This window comes from Anopheles arabiensis, chromosome 2 (assembly GCF_016920715.1).
Source record: "Anopheles arabiensis isolate DONGOLA chromosome 2, AaraD3, whole genome shotgun sequence".
Taxonomy (NCBI): domain Eukaryota; kingdom Metazoa; phylum Arthropoda; class Insecta; order Diptera; family Culicidae; genus Anopheles; species Anopheles arabiensis.
In genome coordinates, this window is record NC_053517.1 from 1,444,255 (window position 1) to 1,461,788 (window position 17,534).

The window sequence follows — 17,534 nt, forward strand, 5'->3', positions numbered from 1 at the left end:
GTTGGCAACCGTTGCTGATGGATGGGATAATGGAACTCGTTAGGCTGTGCGGCCGTATCGTGACGAAGGATCTCTTGTACCAGTTTAGCAACTGCCAACACACACACACGCTGGTGCTCCCTTTTACAGAAACTATCCCTTTCAATCGTATCTCGGGCGTCGGCATTGCCTTCGTCATTCATTCCGTGCGCCACGGGGAAAAGTGCACTCTCTTACCAGTTAGCCAAATCCGCCATATGTAAAGCCAGTCAAAGGGTCCGGGAATGTTGCACATCCGACATGAGTACTGGTCGCCGGTACAGCTCTACGTTTCTGGCCATGCGGGGTCGACAGGTGCAGGCCAAAAATCCTTACCATTACACACACACCCACTTTGCCAAACGATGTCGTGCCGCTTTCTCGTAACAGTTTGACGCCGTTCAGCAAAGGCGCTTGCCGTGGGATCGGGAGATTAAATCCATAATTCATCCCTGCTGCCATGCCTACCACAACCGTATTCACAGTACGTCCGACCAAATAGAAGCGTGGTGGGAAAAAAGAAACTCCAAAAAGTCTACCACGAAAGGAAAACGGAAGCCGCGCTCAGCGCTATCAGTGCGAAATCCATCAGGCTAGATTTACCTTGCCGTCAGCCCAGACAATCGTCTGAACCATCGGACTTGATGTATTTTGGGGGGCTAGATTTTGAGCACACCGGACGGTGACGGACGCACAGGAGACGTTCGCTGCTCGGCTGCCAAGCCGCATGCTTTGCGTAGCTTCCAAGGTTTTCGACCCATGGTCGCATTTTTCACCACATTATAACATATTTATTATGATAAAGTGCTTTTTATCACGTGATTTTTCGACTTCTGCCAGACACCGCGGTGGTGGTGCTTATCTTCGTGCTCTTTCCCTGCGCGCCGTCTTGCGAGCGTGCGCTAGCGTTATAAGTTTGGTAAGTTTTATAGTGGTTTCGTTACTTTCAACTGGCATTAAAGTCGAAAAACTAAACACTAGTTTACTCGTGCCGGGAGAGTCTTCTGTAGACTAATCGCACTAGCCGGGACAGTTCATATGTTCGCCAACGGTCACGTATTGCGGTATACTCTGTTTCAAGCGGTGTGATTTATTTTACTGCAATGCTACACACAACGACGTGAAGATGTAATTGAACGACTTTTGTACCCTTTTGTAGACAAAATAATGACTTGGCAATTATATTTCATGCTTTTGAAGGGGGTCTTTTATCAAAAGTTGTTGCCGTATGTGTATTGCTCTAAGAAATGGATACGTTTCTTCACAAATGCCACACCTTTTTCATGCACCAATCGATTTCCGAACGTAAAACATCACCGCAGATGATTGACAGGCGGCGTATGTATGCAAACAAAGAGAACATAAGTTGGTCCCTTTTGACAAAGGAAAAGAAAAAGAAATCGAGGGTCTGTTACCGGAAAGTGGACATTCTTTCCAACTTCACGTCCACTACCAAGAAAAGCGGTTACTTACCCACAACATGTTACTCTCAAACAAACCGAAACAAAAGAAACTGTAAACCTTTTGTGGCTCCGTTAAAGTTGAACTATTTTCAACCAAAAATAAGCGAACCAAACGAACACACCGGAAATGAAGCTCCAGATCGCAGCAGAAGGAAAACTCCTACACAGCACACAGGGCAGAAACCCAATCGACCGTGCAGCCTAAAGAGGGTTGGTAAAGGATTCAATTTGCCGAGAAGTCGAGATGTCGATTGTTTCAGTAACCTTTTTGTTGTGAGAGGAGTAAAATGTGTTTATGAGTGTGTGTGTGTCTGGGTGTATGTGTGTAAGGTGAATTGAATGGGTAGGATATGGGGCGAAAGGATACCTTACACATTCCGCAGTTTGGCACTTTCGATCACGCAAGCGACAAACATGGGACGGTTAGTTAATATTGCCCAGGAGAAGGATAGGAGCGTTGATATTTAGAATGGGTTTCACTTGAACGTGTGCTCCCAAAACCCGAGAGCTAATATTGATGACCTCTGGTAAACGATACCCGACAAAAAGGTCACTTCAATAGTGCGTCAAGGACTCTGCAAATATTTTTGTGAGTTTTTCTTTCAAGCCCGCATCTTCGACGATTGTTTGCTGAGTTTAAATTATTTCACTGCGCATTCAACTAAAAAAAAAGTAGAGCGACTAACGTAAGAAAGAGAACGAAATATACCGTACAAATTGATCAATAACACTGCAATTGATCTTTGGGATTGCAAGCGATTTGTTAAGGAATAGCGCTGAACCGACGAGAATGAAAAATGTCCGTAGAATAACTCGTACTTTCCCAATGCTATGAAAAGCGATACAGGCCAATCCGTGGGGGAAAAGAGCCATTGTCCTTCACCTTGCCCAAGTACATACACACACCATCCCTGTTATCCTTCATCCCTTTGGCATAGTTTAGCCGGAGACCATTGCCCCATTAAGGTTGTGTCTTATTTTCTGCACAATCAGCATATTTTCCTTTCATAGATTTCCCAGCTCTTCCGCCGGTGCTGGGCTGAAATCATCGTGTACCGCCGGGATGGCCATTTGCCGCAAGCACTATCCGCCAGCACAACCAGAATCCACTAACGCTGCAAAAAGGGCTCATTCTCTCATTCTCCTCTCTCTCCCTTGCCGAGTTAAACGGTGGGGCGTTGGGAGGCACCGCTGAAAGCGACCTATTGTTTGATTCCATAAAACACTCCAGTGATCATGGACGGTATTGTTAGTCGTTTTCCTGCCGTCCGTCAGCAGCACGGTGCAGCAGAAGAAACACCAGCACACAATAGCCACGGTACGGTGTGTGTGAATGTGTGAATGTACACCAAGCCGTGCCTTTCTGCTCGAAGAACTCAATCACTGCACGGCTGCAGCATCAGAATTCGTCCACACACACACACACGGTACTGAGCTCGAATCGCGAAACTGACGCATTAGACGAGTTGAGGCAAGTGTGAGCAGTTCATGGCTTATTATGTCACACCAGCAGTACGGCACCTCCGCCCAACCGTAAACGGCCACCTATTGCGGCTATTGTACGGTAACCGAGCAGCTTTTAAGAAATGGCGCTGCCATTGCCCTTCACCACACATTCATCTTGATCCACGCTTCAGTCCACGTGTACGGTATCGCAACCCATTCAACCGAACGTTCGCAAATCGTCCTCACTTATATCAGCATTATGGTCGTCCGGGACTCTTGTGGACACAGGAGTGCCCGCAGAACCCACCGAGAACGAAGCAGCGTATGCTTCTAGCCACGAACAGGAATGTGACACAGGGGAGCTTGTGCTTGATTGAATCAAATGTGTGAAATTGCTGCATCCTTCCCTACTGGGGGTGGAGCATTCCTCCGGCGCTCCGTTGGTGGTTATCGGGAGCGATCACAATGGATGGGTACGAACACACCAGCCTGAGGGGGAAAACGGTACTTTCGAAGACGCTTTCGAGAGGGACTCCATAAGGAAATGACGTTCGAGTTACTGCGGTGGGAGGCGAGTTTTGTCATGATACATGGAAACGCGCTAGGCAAGAGAGCGAATCATGCCCCTTTCCTTCCAATTTTCCGGAGCACAAACACAAAAGCTCGCACCCGCCACTCCATCGATACGCGACGCCTACCCACACGTGTCAAGAGTGAGTATGGTGTTGGTGGTACGGTACGGAGGCAGCTTAGAGTGAACATCATTTGTATTGTTCTCTCTATTGTGGAAAATTCAATTTTCACCCATCTCTCCCCACCTATCACCTTTCCCCAGTTTTTGTACCGTGGACAAGTGATGAGCCATCACTTCCAACAGGCTGCGCTTTTCCCAGGCTTTCTCTCCCACTCAAAACGCTCGCGCGTTCCCTCACACACACACAAACACACACACGAACACATCCCCATGCACACTAGCGAAATATTTAATTCATGTTTCACTAACGAGATAATTCTTAGCAAACATGACTAGTCATCATCATAAATATTGTATTATGCAAATGTGTGCCTTGTAACAGCTTGTAAAGCTGCATGTCGAGGGTGATTTTTCCCTTTTTCCAACCCCAACCCATTGCTGCAGTGCCCGTCATGCTTCGTCCCTTCGTGCTTCATTACCTAACCTCCCGTCTTAAGAACGGTGGAAGCTGAGGCTTATTTTAATTTTTCTTGCCGCGCTCGTGCGCGCACCGAGCATTGACAAAAAGCTAGCTGGCAAAAGTTGGCGGTAAATTTGTACTTCGCCAACGTTCTTTCAGCTCCAATACATGCAACTTTGGCATCTGGAGCGCCGTTCACTTGTCTCTGCCAAAGAGGTAATTGAGTTTGAGCCTGTTTGAGCAAATTTACTAAATAACTTTACTGAAATCTGAATTCATCAGAACTGCACGTGAGTGCCGGTGCGGATTCGTGGTGCAATGAAGGTTCGGCCATGTCACAGCCCTATTACTGCCTCCATATCAAATCGGCACACAACACTCACATACACACGCACACACGTATGTACTGATTTATTTACCTCCGTGAAAATCTCTGACCGAAGCATTTCCTTTGACAGCTCCGAGGACAGACTTACTTCGCTGCCCAACTTAATACGCCCACCGAAATGTCCCCGTTACGGCATTTCTGTCAGGCTCAAAGTGCCATTACTGCTGTTCATTCTTTCGCAGTAGCAACGAACTTGGGCGGGTTGTCGGTTCCATCTTTTCCCCCACGCTCTCTACGCTCTCGAGAACCTGACAATAGAGAATGCTTGACCGTGCGGTAGCAATAATGGGGCGCCGTGCACATCAAAGGATACATGTGGCAGTTACTTCCAGCTGACCGGGGCCTGTGTCAATATTGTATCATTTGTGCACGTTCAAACCAATCTCACTAATAGAAGTAATGAAGATATCATGTCGTCGCAATCTTCAAGCCGTCGACCGGTTCTCGTCAAGCATGGGGCAAGAGCGGAAGGAACCCCCCAAACACGCACAATAATGGATCGCTCGTTCGGCATCTATTGACCGGGTTGCTTATTTCTTTTCCCTGCTGTTCACGGACAGCCTCGGTTTACCCTCGGTGTGCCCGAACCCCTGCAAAGCATCGTCAGAATGTTTCCAAGAAACCATTTATTTTACGCAACACCGTTACCGGTTCGACCACACGCCGCCTTGCATGAGGTGTGTGCGTGTGTGTGTGTGTTCTATAGCAACTGCTTGCGTGGCCGGATATGTTCTACAATCAATCAAAACTGGAAAAATATCCAATCCTCCCTTGGTACCGGCCCGATGACGGCCCGATGTGCTCCCCACAGTGCAATCGATTTTCCCCAAGCAGCCAAAAGGAGTGGCCGGTCACGGGGCACTTGTATTTGCCGCCTCACCGTCACCCTGCCGCCAAGAATCTCCCGTCCCGCCGCAATTCGGTGTTTCGTGATCGGGAGCAAAATCGTTTCTCATTTATCAGTCCCGTGGCGATGGTGACCATCGGGGTCTATTTTGAGGAAGGTCCGCCATATCGACACGGTACGGTACTGCTACTGCTGGTGCTGCCTCCTTTTTCGTAGGAATCTCAATCAAATGAGGAATTCGATTCGTTACTGTTGTTTCGCCGTTAGCCTGGATCACCATTAGTTTCGCGTCTACGTCTCTTCGTCTTCGAGCCGGCGCTTGAGAAGCTCTCGACAGAAGGTCACCATAGAACGAGTTTTTTTTTCCTCCCCCATCACTCCATTGCTGCCTGCTCGTCCGCTGTGTCGTGACGGGCGACGCATATTTCATCCGAGCGCAAACATATTTCCTGATGCTATTTCTGAAATGTCTGAAGCCGCGTAGGACGGCAAGATTTATCGCAGGACAATGCATCGGTATCGGCTCTGCTATTGATTGGGTTCGCACCGAGGTTTCACCCATGGCGTCTAAATTGGACCAGAAGATGCAAACGTGGAGCTTGTTTGCCGTCTGCTGAGCATAATCAAATTTATTAAATGAAATTTATCAAACAGAACCAATCATCCGTTGTTTGCCAATGGATCTTATCGTTACAAGCAAACATTAAATAACCGTACCTTTAAATAACGCGCTGCCGAAGTTTTCCCTCGTCGGTGCGTTCCGTTTTCTCGCGCCACTACTACCGACGGCTGCTTCGGAACGAAATTTACATACCAGCCGCCAACACCGAGCCAAAGGCAATGCTAGTACTCTCGCAGATTCCTGTTTCTGTGCGCACTTTCTTTCCACCTTCTTTTCACTCAGCACTACTTCCACCAACTCTCCTCGCCCACCGGGTATCGTTACTTTTCTGGGCACGATTTTCACTTCTCCGGCTTTTCACTACTGCTCCGAATAAACATGCCCGTTCCCAGATGGCCCACCGGGCCGGAATCCTGGAGCCGATGGTTCGCCTTTTTCCTTCATTAAGCTTTTATGCAGATTAAGCACAGACGGACCGAGACCGAGAAGCAGGGCGGCAAATAATGGACAATCATATCGCGACGAAGCGCCGCCGGGCATGCCCCGGGTCCTCAGACTCGCGCTCCAAATAAAGGACACGCGGCAACTGTGCGTTACGTGCCTGCGATAAGAAAGTGGGCAACCTAAATTTACTCACAAACGATCCTAACCTTCTTCCAACGTCGAGCCCGTTGGGTGGGGGCGTGGAAGTTGAATGGATAAATTCGGGTATTAGGTTTCGATTTTCCGCCGCGGTCGCGTTGTCACCGTTTGCGGCTTCTGAAGCACTTTTTAGCAACTTTAATACACTTTACCACTTAACACTCTACACCGTGCAGCGTGCAATCATGCATTTCCTTCACTTCCTATACACATAAAAACGAAGAAAAAAACATTCAATTTCAAACCACACGCTTACATTCACAACCTTTTGCCCTTCAAACAAAGGGAAACAAAAGATCCTGTCACCATTCGGTCTTCTCCCAGCTGTGTGCCTTTGCTTTACTGCGAAATTCCAGGAAACTTTCATTTCACCAGTTTCACCGCGACAACGGCAACGAAACAAACAACTCTGTCAGCCGATTTTCCGCCCAAGGTTGACCGCGATTCGCCCGGGCCCGATGCGCCGATCACTCAATCACGAAAAACGGGAGCAGCTGATAATAAGAAACAATAATAAACAAAAGGAAAGGAACGGTGGCATTTTTGGGTGAAACTTTTCCGCAACATTTGCCCGTTCCCGGGGACGGTGTGGTCCTGCCGGCCGTTGTTGTTGACGTTGCCGTCACCGTTCTCTTTGACTTTTTGGCCTCGCGCAGCAGCCGAATGCCGGTTGGCTGGCGACCGCTGACGGGCTTTGTGTTTCACTTATTGTGCTAGCCGCTTCTCACCCGAAAAAGGAAAACTTTTGCCCCCCATCCTCCCCCCTCGTTCACGCTCACTTCCTGGGATACGCACTTTCTATCTCGCACACTCGCACACCAGCAAGTCAATTCTGCTTCTTGCCATCAAAGTCGCGGGCAAAATTGTTCGACGAGCCGAGCGGCGGAACAGCAGCGGGATGAAGAACTTTCGAGAGCAGAATAGACTCCGGAAAAAGATCACAATAAACAGAAACTTGCGTAGACTAACTTTTGGCGCTCCGTTTCGCGCCTTTCGCCCTGCCGGAGACCGCCCGGAGGCCACACACTTTTCCCACAGTTTCCGCTCTCACGACCACACGTAACGGAGCGAGTTCAGCAGTGTCAGCTCGATTGACTTGCCCTGCTGGCGCGCGATTTGTACATGTCATTGATTTGTTGCTCCGACCGAATCACTTCACCGAATCAATCAGCAAACACACACCACCGTGTACCAGGGGGTGTTGGTTTTGCAATTTTTATGTTCACCTGTTTCGCTTACTTGTCAACGCTTTTTTGGGCCACTGTTTGCATTTACGTTAGCGACACAACAATACCTCACCGTGCGAAATCCTTTCAATCGCTCCCACGACCATGTTTAACTACAGCTATTTCTTTTTATAGTCAACCTTCACGTATGCCCTTTCTGCTGTCACAATCGCGTAAAACGTATCCACCCACGTGAAACGCAGGGCGTGCTGCTGTACACGCTCGGCCTATATCACACAGTACTCCTTTCCGTGTGTAACGCGTTGACATTCACAACCTACCGCACTGCAAATCCGGTGCCAAAATCCAACATACACACACAATAGCTCTGCTCCCGCACCGAGAGCTCGGGGCCGTATCAAGTGGGCGAGGACTCGGAACACAACTCGTCGTTAAATCGCGCTTCCCTACCAACCGGACAACATTGCTGGCTCTGACTGGGACGTCTGAGTCCGTGCGGCTAAGTGCCTGGTAACGCTCCCGGTCTGTTCGGGCCCCTCGTACAGGCAGCTGTCAAACTTCGGCACCCTCGCCTTCGGCTGCCAATATTTACCGCCATGATGAGCAGGCGCACTGAGCCGCGGAAACGCCAGCATCCATCGCGTACGGGCTGCACACAGGGAGCCTCGACTACCCGGACCCGTTCGGGTTGCGTAGCGAAGCGTTACACGGAAGCGTTACGCGACTGCCGTGAGTTCCTTGGGCAGCGTGACGCTTGCGCACCAGCGCTGAGTGACCGGTCGAGCGAGCTTTTTCCCAAAATGTTCCACTTTGTTTTTGTTTGCCCGTACCCGTACGGAAGCTTTCGCACACGAAAGTCGCATCCGGCCGCCCTGCGTACGACACTGACGTACGTCAAGGGACTCAGCACGGCGTAGAGTTTCTGGCAGCTTCTTGCAGCACGCTCGCCTGACTGTTGCCGGTCCTTCCACTGCTCCACTGTCCCCCCGGAGGTGTTGACAGCGACATATTTTAGAGGATTACTGAATCGATCCCCCTGGATGTTTTGGCCCCGGTCAATCGTTCGGTGAAGCGTACCGCCAACGAACATTAGCACTGATGGCCGTGTGTTCCGAGCTTTAGCAGGATGATCATGTTAAGCACGATAATAGTGCGCTTCCGGATTCCACAGCGCTCGGTTTGCTCGCTCGGCTCACCCCGATAGGCTTGCCGACAGGAACGATAATGAAGGATAATGGACGTACCACCTTTGGGGCCGCATCCGATGAGCCGGATAACCGTGATAATGATGCTAACATTGATGGAATACCGACGCGTTTTACCCCTCCCCTGCGCTAAAGATAGATCAAAAATACTCTCGCAACATTTTTTGAATTCTTAGCTCAATGAAATCTCTTTATTTTAACAGGACTTGAAACGAAATCTAACAGCAGCTTCCCGTTGACTTTAAGATTTTACGTTGCCTGAACATCGCCCACCACCTGCAACAGATTAGTCCACACTGCCGCAAGGTACGAGCTACCTTCAACCTTAAGATCTAAGCACGGCTCACCCAACTGGAGGCTGCAGGACACGCTTATCCTCAATGGTACTCGTTACGTTAACACCCGTCAAAAGTAATAAAGCTTGCACTCACAAGCTTCACCTCGACACCTCCCGCGCGACGCTCGCCCCCCCCCCACGGAAATCTTTGATCCATCGCTCTCGACATCATGGCGTGGAGTGAGTACTCTACTTTGGTAAGGAGCTCTCTGCTAAACGAACGAACGCAGGCAGAAACGATCGGCTGCATTAAAAGTGTTGCTCGATCCTTTCGCTGCTCGTATCATTAGACCATTTGGGTGGAAATTTTGTACGAAAGATAAAAAAAGCCCCGTCGATTTGGGCCGTTCTTATCCTGCAGTTGTAAGACGAATGCGAGACGGTCGCGTGTTTCGAGCGATTTTCTCCACCGGCCGGGTAAGATTTGCTGTCTGCGTTCCTTGTGGTATACGGTATACTATCGCCTTTCCTGTCGTTTATCGACGAAAGTTTTCCACTTACAGCTCTTTTTGTAAATATTTTATTCACCCGAGCGGGTACAGCTAGCGGCTAGGCGATGGCACACGGTCTTTGCTGACGTTGGGTTTAAGTCGTCGTGCTCATTTCGCTGGACGCACTTGGACGTTGATCTTTTGGCTGGCGGTATTTATAAAAAACTTTTCGTTAGCAAATCGACCACAAACTGTTTACTTTTACCATTGTGCTCGCTCTTTCTCTCTCTCTCTCTCTCTCTCCCTCTCTCTCTATCTCTCTCTTTTTCTCTCTTTCCCTCTTGCTGCAGGCGGAAACCGACAGGATCTACACATCGGAACTTTCGTCCTTTGCTGTTGGGGTGGTGCAGGAATGCGCAGCAAAATGACAACACTTGAACGGAGTGAATCGGAACTGGGACGGTGACAAACATGGCACCACTGAGTTCGAGTACAAAGTCCGTAAGTATAATGACAGCATAAATCTTTTCCCCATTTTTTTGTTCTGCCTTTTATATTTATTTATTCGAACGTAAGCGATATTCTAATCCTGAGGCTTTGCTTCACTTGAACTTTTATGTCTGTCTCGAGCGGGTTCCTTCTTGTGTGTATTTTTATCTCTTTTCCACCCCTTCTCCGCTTCTATCTCGTTCTATCTCGTTCTATCTATATATCTGGCTCCAGTATTTGACCGCCACACAACTTCGGATATGTTGTTTACTAGCACTCTTGACGCTTCTTGACGCAGCGACTGGGCACAGGGTGACGGTTGGGCTGGGTGTATTAAGGTGACAGTTTATCGGCAAAAGTTTTCCATCCTCCATACTTTACTTTCTTCGCTTTGTTGCCCACCGGTAACCGGTAGCTTTTCTTTGGAATGTCGAGCTGACTTTTGCCCCCGCTCGCTCACACAAACGCCCAAACTTAACTGGCCGGTAACTGGCCGCGCAGTAAAAATTGTTTCCAGAGCACTGTTGCGTGTTCTTAGCATGCGGCTCAACCATCCTAGCCGCCATTGAGATTATCCTTGGAATGTGCTCGGAAGGGTGGCTGGTTGACTTTGTTGGACGTTTTGCCCCGTACATAAGGATATTTCGCACAGGTTAAGGAATTTGACACATCAGAAGCGTGATAAGAAGGGAAGGGAAACGATGCCATGAAGTAAGGAGATCCTAACCAAAAAAAGTATGCTTTGAGAACAAACGCCACCACAGCAAACGGGGGTTGAGTAAAAGTTTGCGGATTACTAAAAGTCACCAGCCAAAGACAAACGACAACAACGAGCGTGGAAAGCCCACAGATCTGAAGCACGGTAATGAAAGGGACGAAACAAAATTTCGCCCAAAAAACAAACACTCGCTGCCATGTGCAGGGAAGCTACTTTGTGAAGAATGTGCTTTCAATGGTTGGGAAAAAAATTAAATGATAACACAGGCAAGGTAAAGTTATGATCCGCTTAGCCCGCGGAAACTAGCGCACGGAAAGCCGAACACCAACACATCAAGTAAAAACACATGCCACCATCGACCCCCGGCCAAGTGTGAAGGAGTGAATTAATGAATGCAACTATGAGACACACTTTGAGCAGCACCCGAATACCGCCGCTCCGTTCTAGCGCCCGCAAACCACAACTTGGCCCGGCTAAAAGAACTGCGTTCAACTGCCTACAGATCAACGGATGAGGGGACAAAAATTGCCTGCCAACGGATTGGCAGCGGTTGCTTCCTGTGGGTACAAAGTTTTTTTTTACACTTTTTCCTGTCACCGAGCGTCACGGTTATGGTGCGGAATGGTGGAGCAGTGGGGACGAATTATTAATTTTTCGCCTGCGTGTCAGGATTGAGCCGCTCAAAGAGAGATTTCATCAGCAAGTATAATGATTTATTGCCGTTACGGTGATTAAGCGGTATGGCAATCGTTCCCGAGCTGTTATCTCGCTCTTTTATTTTCCCGTTGTCCTTTTCGTTTTTACGAAGAAAATGTTTTCATTAATACACCGTACTTTGTTTCCAGGCAGCGCAAAACCGTGCACCCATTAACATCGGTGCGTTTCGATTAAGTGTAACATTGCGACCTTCATTTTTGAATACTTGTATGAGCTCATCTACCACAGGCCGACCGTTGTACAGGTGTAGATAAAAAGCTTCATTTCGCTTATGTCAGTCAATAAAAATTACACCCATTGCTCGTTTTCAATAACCAATTTTCATTTGCGTGCCGGGGAAAATTCGAGCATCAAACGCTCTTTCAAAGTGGCATGTTTATCAATCTTACAAAGACGTGTCGCAAACACGCCAACGTAATGCATCGGTAGACATCTGCTTACCTGTCTGTACGGATGCAGCTCTACAGAGTCAAGAAGACCAAACTGCCAAGGACGACTTTCCCTGCGGCAGGTTGAAAATAGCAAATATTATGATAATCGTCTTCGAAGCCGTTCTTTGCACTGGGAACCCAGAAAAACAACCCAAGCACAACGAAGCAAACGTGTTATTCTTGGGTGCTGCGACCCTACGACCCAAGGTAGCTTGGCTCAAGCCGGACACTTACAAAGCATTCTTCCAACAAAACATCCTGTCGACCTGCTTTCCATTTCCTGGTGCTGCTGGTGCCTGCAGAGCCAACCATTGATACAGATTAGATTCGCATCGCACAAAGAACTGCTGCGGAACATTTGCTCCAAGAAAGTCGCATCTAGACATGGGGAAGGGAGCGAGACGCTCTGACGGCAAACGCTTAAGATGCTGCTGGAAGAATGTTAGCTCAAGGGAAAAAGGTCGACCATCAGCTACCGTCAGCAATCGACATAAAACCATAAACTGCATCTTTGATGTGCGTTTCTCCTGGCGGGATATCTTCACTGCCCAGCTGACCCATCCACAACTAAAGGCTGCTTTCATCTCTGTCCTCCTCCGGAAATGAAACCCCCAGCTGTTCTAGTACCGTCAATCGGATCGTGCAATCGAAGTTGAGTTTGCACGCCCACCAAGTATTTCCATCTATCTCAGACAAACACACACACATATTGTTCCAAGACATTGCTGAGAAATACAAGATTCAGCCGTACCAATTTCCAAGACGAACTACAATATCGAAGGAGTGTGATTTTATGATTTATCCTAGGACCTAGGTGAAACACATCAGTCTGGTGTAGCTTCACTACGTCGCATCCCGGATGCATGCATGTGTGTGTGTGTACACAGCACACCAAAGTGTAATGAGAGTGTACGGGAGTGGAAAACACCCGATCTGCCTGTCCCAGGACCGGAGCGCTGGTGTACCAGTGTACCGAAAGATGATGGTGATTATGCAGGACTCGAGAATTTTGTTGTAAACATCGTACGTAATCACTGACGACAGGCAAAACAAAAGACCCCGTCCGTTCCGTGTGCCCACCGTGTGGTGGAGTTCTCGTGGAGCTGAACTGTCTTTGCCGTCTCATCAACAGTCCTTATAGAACCTGGCGAAGAAATCTCTTGCCGCCTGGAGGAATGATGCGACGAAGAGCGAACGTAAGAAGCTTGCTGCTTCCTTCGTAAAGATTCTTTCCTTGAACCTCGGAGAAAACACCCCTTACTGCCTGGTTTGCTTCCCTTTCTGCACAGCAACCGATTCGATTGCCGGGGTCACTGGGGCGAAATGCGTTTTCCTATCCGTCATATGACCTGGTGCACCGGCGACGGACTTGGAAGTGGTAAGGCACTGGCTACGTTCATGCACTCCGCTCTCATCTCCGCTTCCGACACTTCCCAATCATTACTCAGCAGCATGTTAAAGTCAACTGGAAAGTCAAAAGTGTTTACCCGGCTAGCTTGAACTTTTCACCCAAAGCAACAAGCTTGCCCGTTTTGCTTGCCATGCGCCCTTCAGCTGCAATTTTATTATGCTTTCCATGCGGAGGAATGGATGTGTTTGGAGCATATGAAAAATGATCACACGTAAGCTGTGCCCGGGTGAGAGATTATTCAACAAGCGATTCAACTCTGACTGAACTATGTCTACGCAAACACACCCAGCCAAACACTTATTCAATGTGTTTTGGTGTTGGTCGATGCGAACGATCGAGGGTTCTTACATTGCGTACGCTTCTGGGAATAAGATACTGAGTTTGCACTGCACCATTTCTAGCATGCTGACACAACCTACCTTCAAACTAAAGCTGTTTTTTTGGGAGCACCACTTAATTGCAGTATTCTAAGCTTCGTTCTTGCAAAACGAGCAGTTTTCTTACAATTGACCCGGCTGCTAATGGTGGTCACTCGAAATGCTCGTACAAACGATACAGTTTCACATTTACAATCATGTGGCGGAGGTTTGAAATACTCAACGCTTGGTAAGATCAGATCACCTCAGCGCAAGTGCATCCTGATCAAGATGCACTCAGGTGAGCTACATAGCACTATATATCACCATCAGTTATACCTAAAAGCATCACTGCCGCGACTGCTTGATGTGGCTGGAGGGAATTTAGCAAATAGCAGATGCGGGTATGAGCAAGAAGTAAATGCTCCGAAGCTGGCCCTGAACGAACCTGCACATGTGGTGCGCGCGGTGTACACAATGTTGATTTTGGCAATGATGCTGAGAGCCCGTCCCAACCAAAGATGCAATGCAAAGGGTACAACAAGAAGCATAAACATGTTTGAGTTGTTTGAAAATTATAGTGGCTAACAAACAGATAGCGCGCAAACCGTATGACCGGCACCGAGGAACCTCAAACGAGTTTGGTCAAAAAGCAACCAAACCCCGGGTAGATTGATGAGCTGCTTGGAGCCGGACGGGTACGGAATCGAATCAGGCTGCCATTCACACTTCCCAACACGCTTCCCTAAAGTGGCCTAACAGCGGGAAGCACAGTTGGAAGAACCATAAATGAGCATCGAACCCAAAGGCTAGAAGCTCGGCGAACGATGCCAACGACACCATCATCGGTCTTGTGTGCGATGTTTGCTCTGAGCGATAGTGCATACATTTTCCCTGTGAATTTAATTCATTAGCAAATCCTCTCGTTTTCACTCCGGGCGTTCTCGAGCCGCTCTCATCTCACGCTACCAGAGCAACGACGACGGCGGGATGTTTGGTTTCGAGGCGGATCGCTGTACGTACCAGCACAAGAAACTACGAGTTGCCGAATCGTCTAATACGAACCGTCCGGACCGACCTTGTGCGCCAAAAACCTCCCAGCTTCACCTCCGCTTTCAAGGACTCCCGGTTCCCATTCCAGTGTTGTGGAGATTATATTACTTCCAGATAATTTCGTCAGAATTAGTGCCACGAGCTGATGGTCTGCTGGCTGTGCGTTTGCGTTCCGAAGTTTGCTGCTTAGTTCATCAAAAACTGACCACTGCCACCCGCTTAACGGGGGTGGAGGCATTCCAGTTGGGTGATGAGAACTTGCCGGATTGCGGTAGGCCACGCGAGTAAGATGGATTATGGGCACACTAAACCGATCGCTCCTGCTTCATGCTTTTCCGACGTGTTGGTCCATGTTCTTAACGTTCTTGCTACTCACACACACACATATACACGAGACACACATACACGAGCCACAGCTTCACCGGAAAACTGTATGCTCTCGGAAACTGCCGCGAGGTGAAATGGAAAAGTTTTGTGCTAAAGTTTTCACTTTCAATGTGCACGCTTTTTTCCGCATCCGTGTACGTTCCAAGAAGCGCGTTCCTCCGGTTTCCTGGGCATTTTCGACATTTTTCGTCGACCCTGAGACGCACGGCTAAGTGTGTTGTTGGTGAAGGCTGCCGCCTGCGCAGGCGGAAAAGCTCAGCAAATTTCCTTACATCGTAGTGCAAAGTTGGCCGAAAAAGGTAAACTTTACCGGGACCGTGTCCGTGTTCCGGTGCTCCGGTATAATCCTTGTGCAGTGCAAACCTGTGGATGTACAAGAAAATCCGCTCAGAGCGAAAACGAAGCAGTAGTTGCTCTTCGTCTCATGTGAACCACACTTTAATGTGTAGTTAAGCATGTTATTTTTTACGGAAGGCAACGCTCAAAAAACACCCTTCACAATCTCATCTACTGTGCCTTTGATGTACATCGTGTTTAGGATTATCATGTAAGAGGATGAGTGCACTGGAGAGGATGCAAAGACTTGTCAATTATTTTACACTGTCTTGCTACAAGCACCTGTTCATCTTTTGAAAAATGCTTGCAGAGAATTAAGAGGACCGTTGCTTTAAAGATTCCTAAAATGCCAATAGAGATCTGCTGTCTAAAATTAGCTACACTATTTCCCATCCTAAAAGGCCTACAATCCCTAATCGTTTCTTACCCCAGTCTTATGTAAACATTATCCGCATCTTGCATAATTGACAGGACAAGGCTCGACCAGCCATGGAGAAAATTAACTTTGCCTTTTTTTGCAGCCTAACACTCCCGTTGCTTCCTGTCATGGCTTCTGTCTTAATAATTCCATCATTAAAACTTCCCATAGCTCTGGGTGTGGACTTTTTCGACACCATTTGCCGTTGCCTATGTATGCTCTCCCCCCCCCTCCTCCCGATTAGCCCATTAATTTGTCCCCTTTGCCCACAACCGACCAACTGACACAGAGACAAAGACTTAGACCGTTCACTTCAAGGGGCGCACCAACCTTGTGCGGACTGGTCTGGTGACCAGCAGAGCACATGATGATCAGACCAAGATAAGACAAGAAACAAGCTTGTTCCGGATTGTTTCCGCTTCGTTTGCCCGAAAAAAGAATCCTCCATGGACACTAGCGTGGGGTAGGATGTTGCCATTGGAACCGTTTCCTCGTCTCGTGCGTTCATCAACTTTACTTTCGTTGTGTTTCAGACGTGCTTCATCAATTTGTCAGCTCGACCAGACCATGCTTCAAGCTAGTAGATAACGGACGGCAGTGCGAGAAAAAGTGCACTGAAATTGAAAAAAAGGGCACACAAAGCCGGTACCAGTGAAAACAAAAAAGAGCAGAACACTGCGAAGTACTAACAAAACGGTCCCTAGGATCAACGATGGTCCGATGAAGTTTCACTGTCAGCAGATTCCGGTGGCACCAGATCAATGTTTGTCCCTTTCCACTGCCAGCTGGGAAAGACGCAAATTCTAACCTCACACCACACAAAACGCCCAGAGTCCAGGAAGAGTCGAGCCAACCTTGCCTTGCCTTGTACTACCCACCGATTGTCTCGAAGGACACCATCGCAAGACGTCGATGAGTCGCTGTTGTCAACGGCTTCGTCGTTGCCTTGTTAGCGTTCCCGTACCTTTGCTGCTCCAATCAACTGAAGGGAAAAACGAAAACTCTTGTCCGCACGGTGAATTATGGTCGTTTTGGAAGATTTTACGATAAAACTTCAATATACGACCAATGAACCAGGGCTACGATATTGATTAGACCGATGGATCACCGCCCTGTTACGGGTGAGAGTGTACAGATTTGTGTGTGTTCGTGGCGTTCGTGTCCCCGTGCCCAACCTTACCCAAAGGGAAGGGCCAACTCCTCCTGACAAACTGTCATAATGTCGCTTTATATGCTCTAGTTTTCCATGACTTGACGAAACTCGCCCCTCTGGAAAGTTTCTACGGAATTTTGATGACGCCCAAGGAAGAAGAATTGAGGCCATTTACTCGTCTCGGGCACACACGCTCACCCTTGCCGGCGATTGCAGCCATTGACGGCAACGACGCACTCGAAGCGCAGTCTTCACTTTCATTAATTGGAGGCTCACTAGATTGTCCGTGTTGCTCAACTTTTGCAACAAAGATAACGCACCCCGC

General features: G+C 48.4%; 1 protein-coding gene across 7 annotated transcripts in view; it reads right to left on the bottom strand.

The window, feature by feature from the left end:
* LOC120893765 overlaps positions 1–8,255 on the bottom strand; it is a 135,595-nt gene extending 127,340 nt beyond the window's left edge. For 4 of the 7 annotated variants that reach the window (XM_040295859.1, XM_040295858.1, XM_040295857.1 and 1 more), the window contains exons 1-2: positions 8,088–8,255; positions 6,034–6,783 (exon numbers count right to left, since the gene is read on the bottom strand). The gene's annotated coding sequence lies outside the window, so the exon portion shown is untranslated. The other 3 variants (XM_040295854.1, XM_040295853.1, XM_040295852.1) reach the window with 3 other exon arrangements.
* Between the last annotated feature and the right edge of the window lie 9,279 nt (positions 8,256–17,534).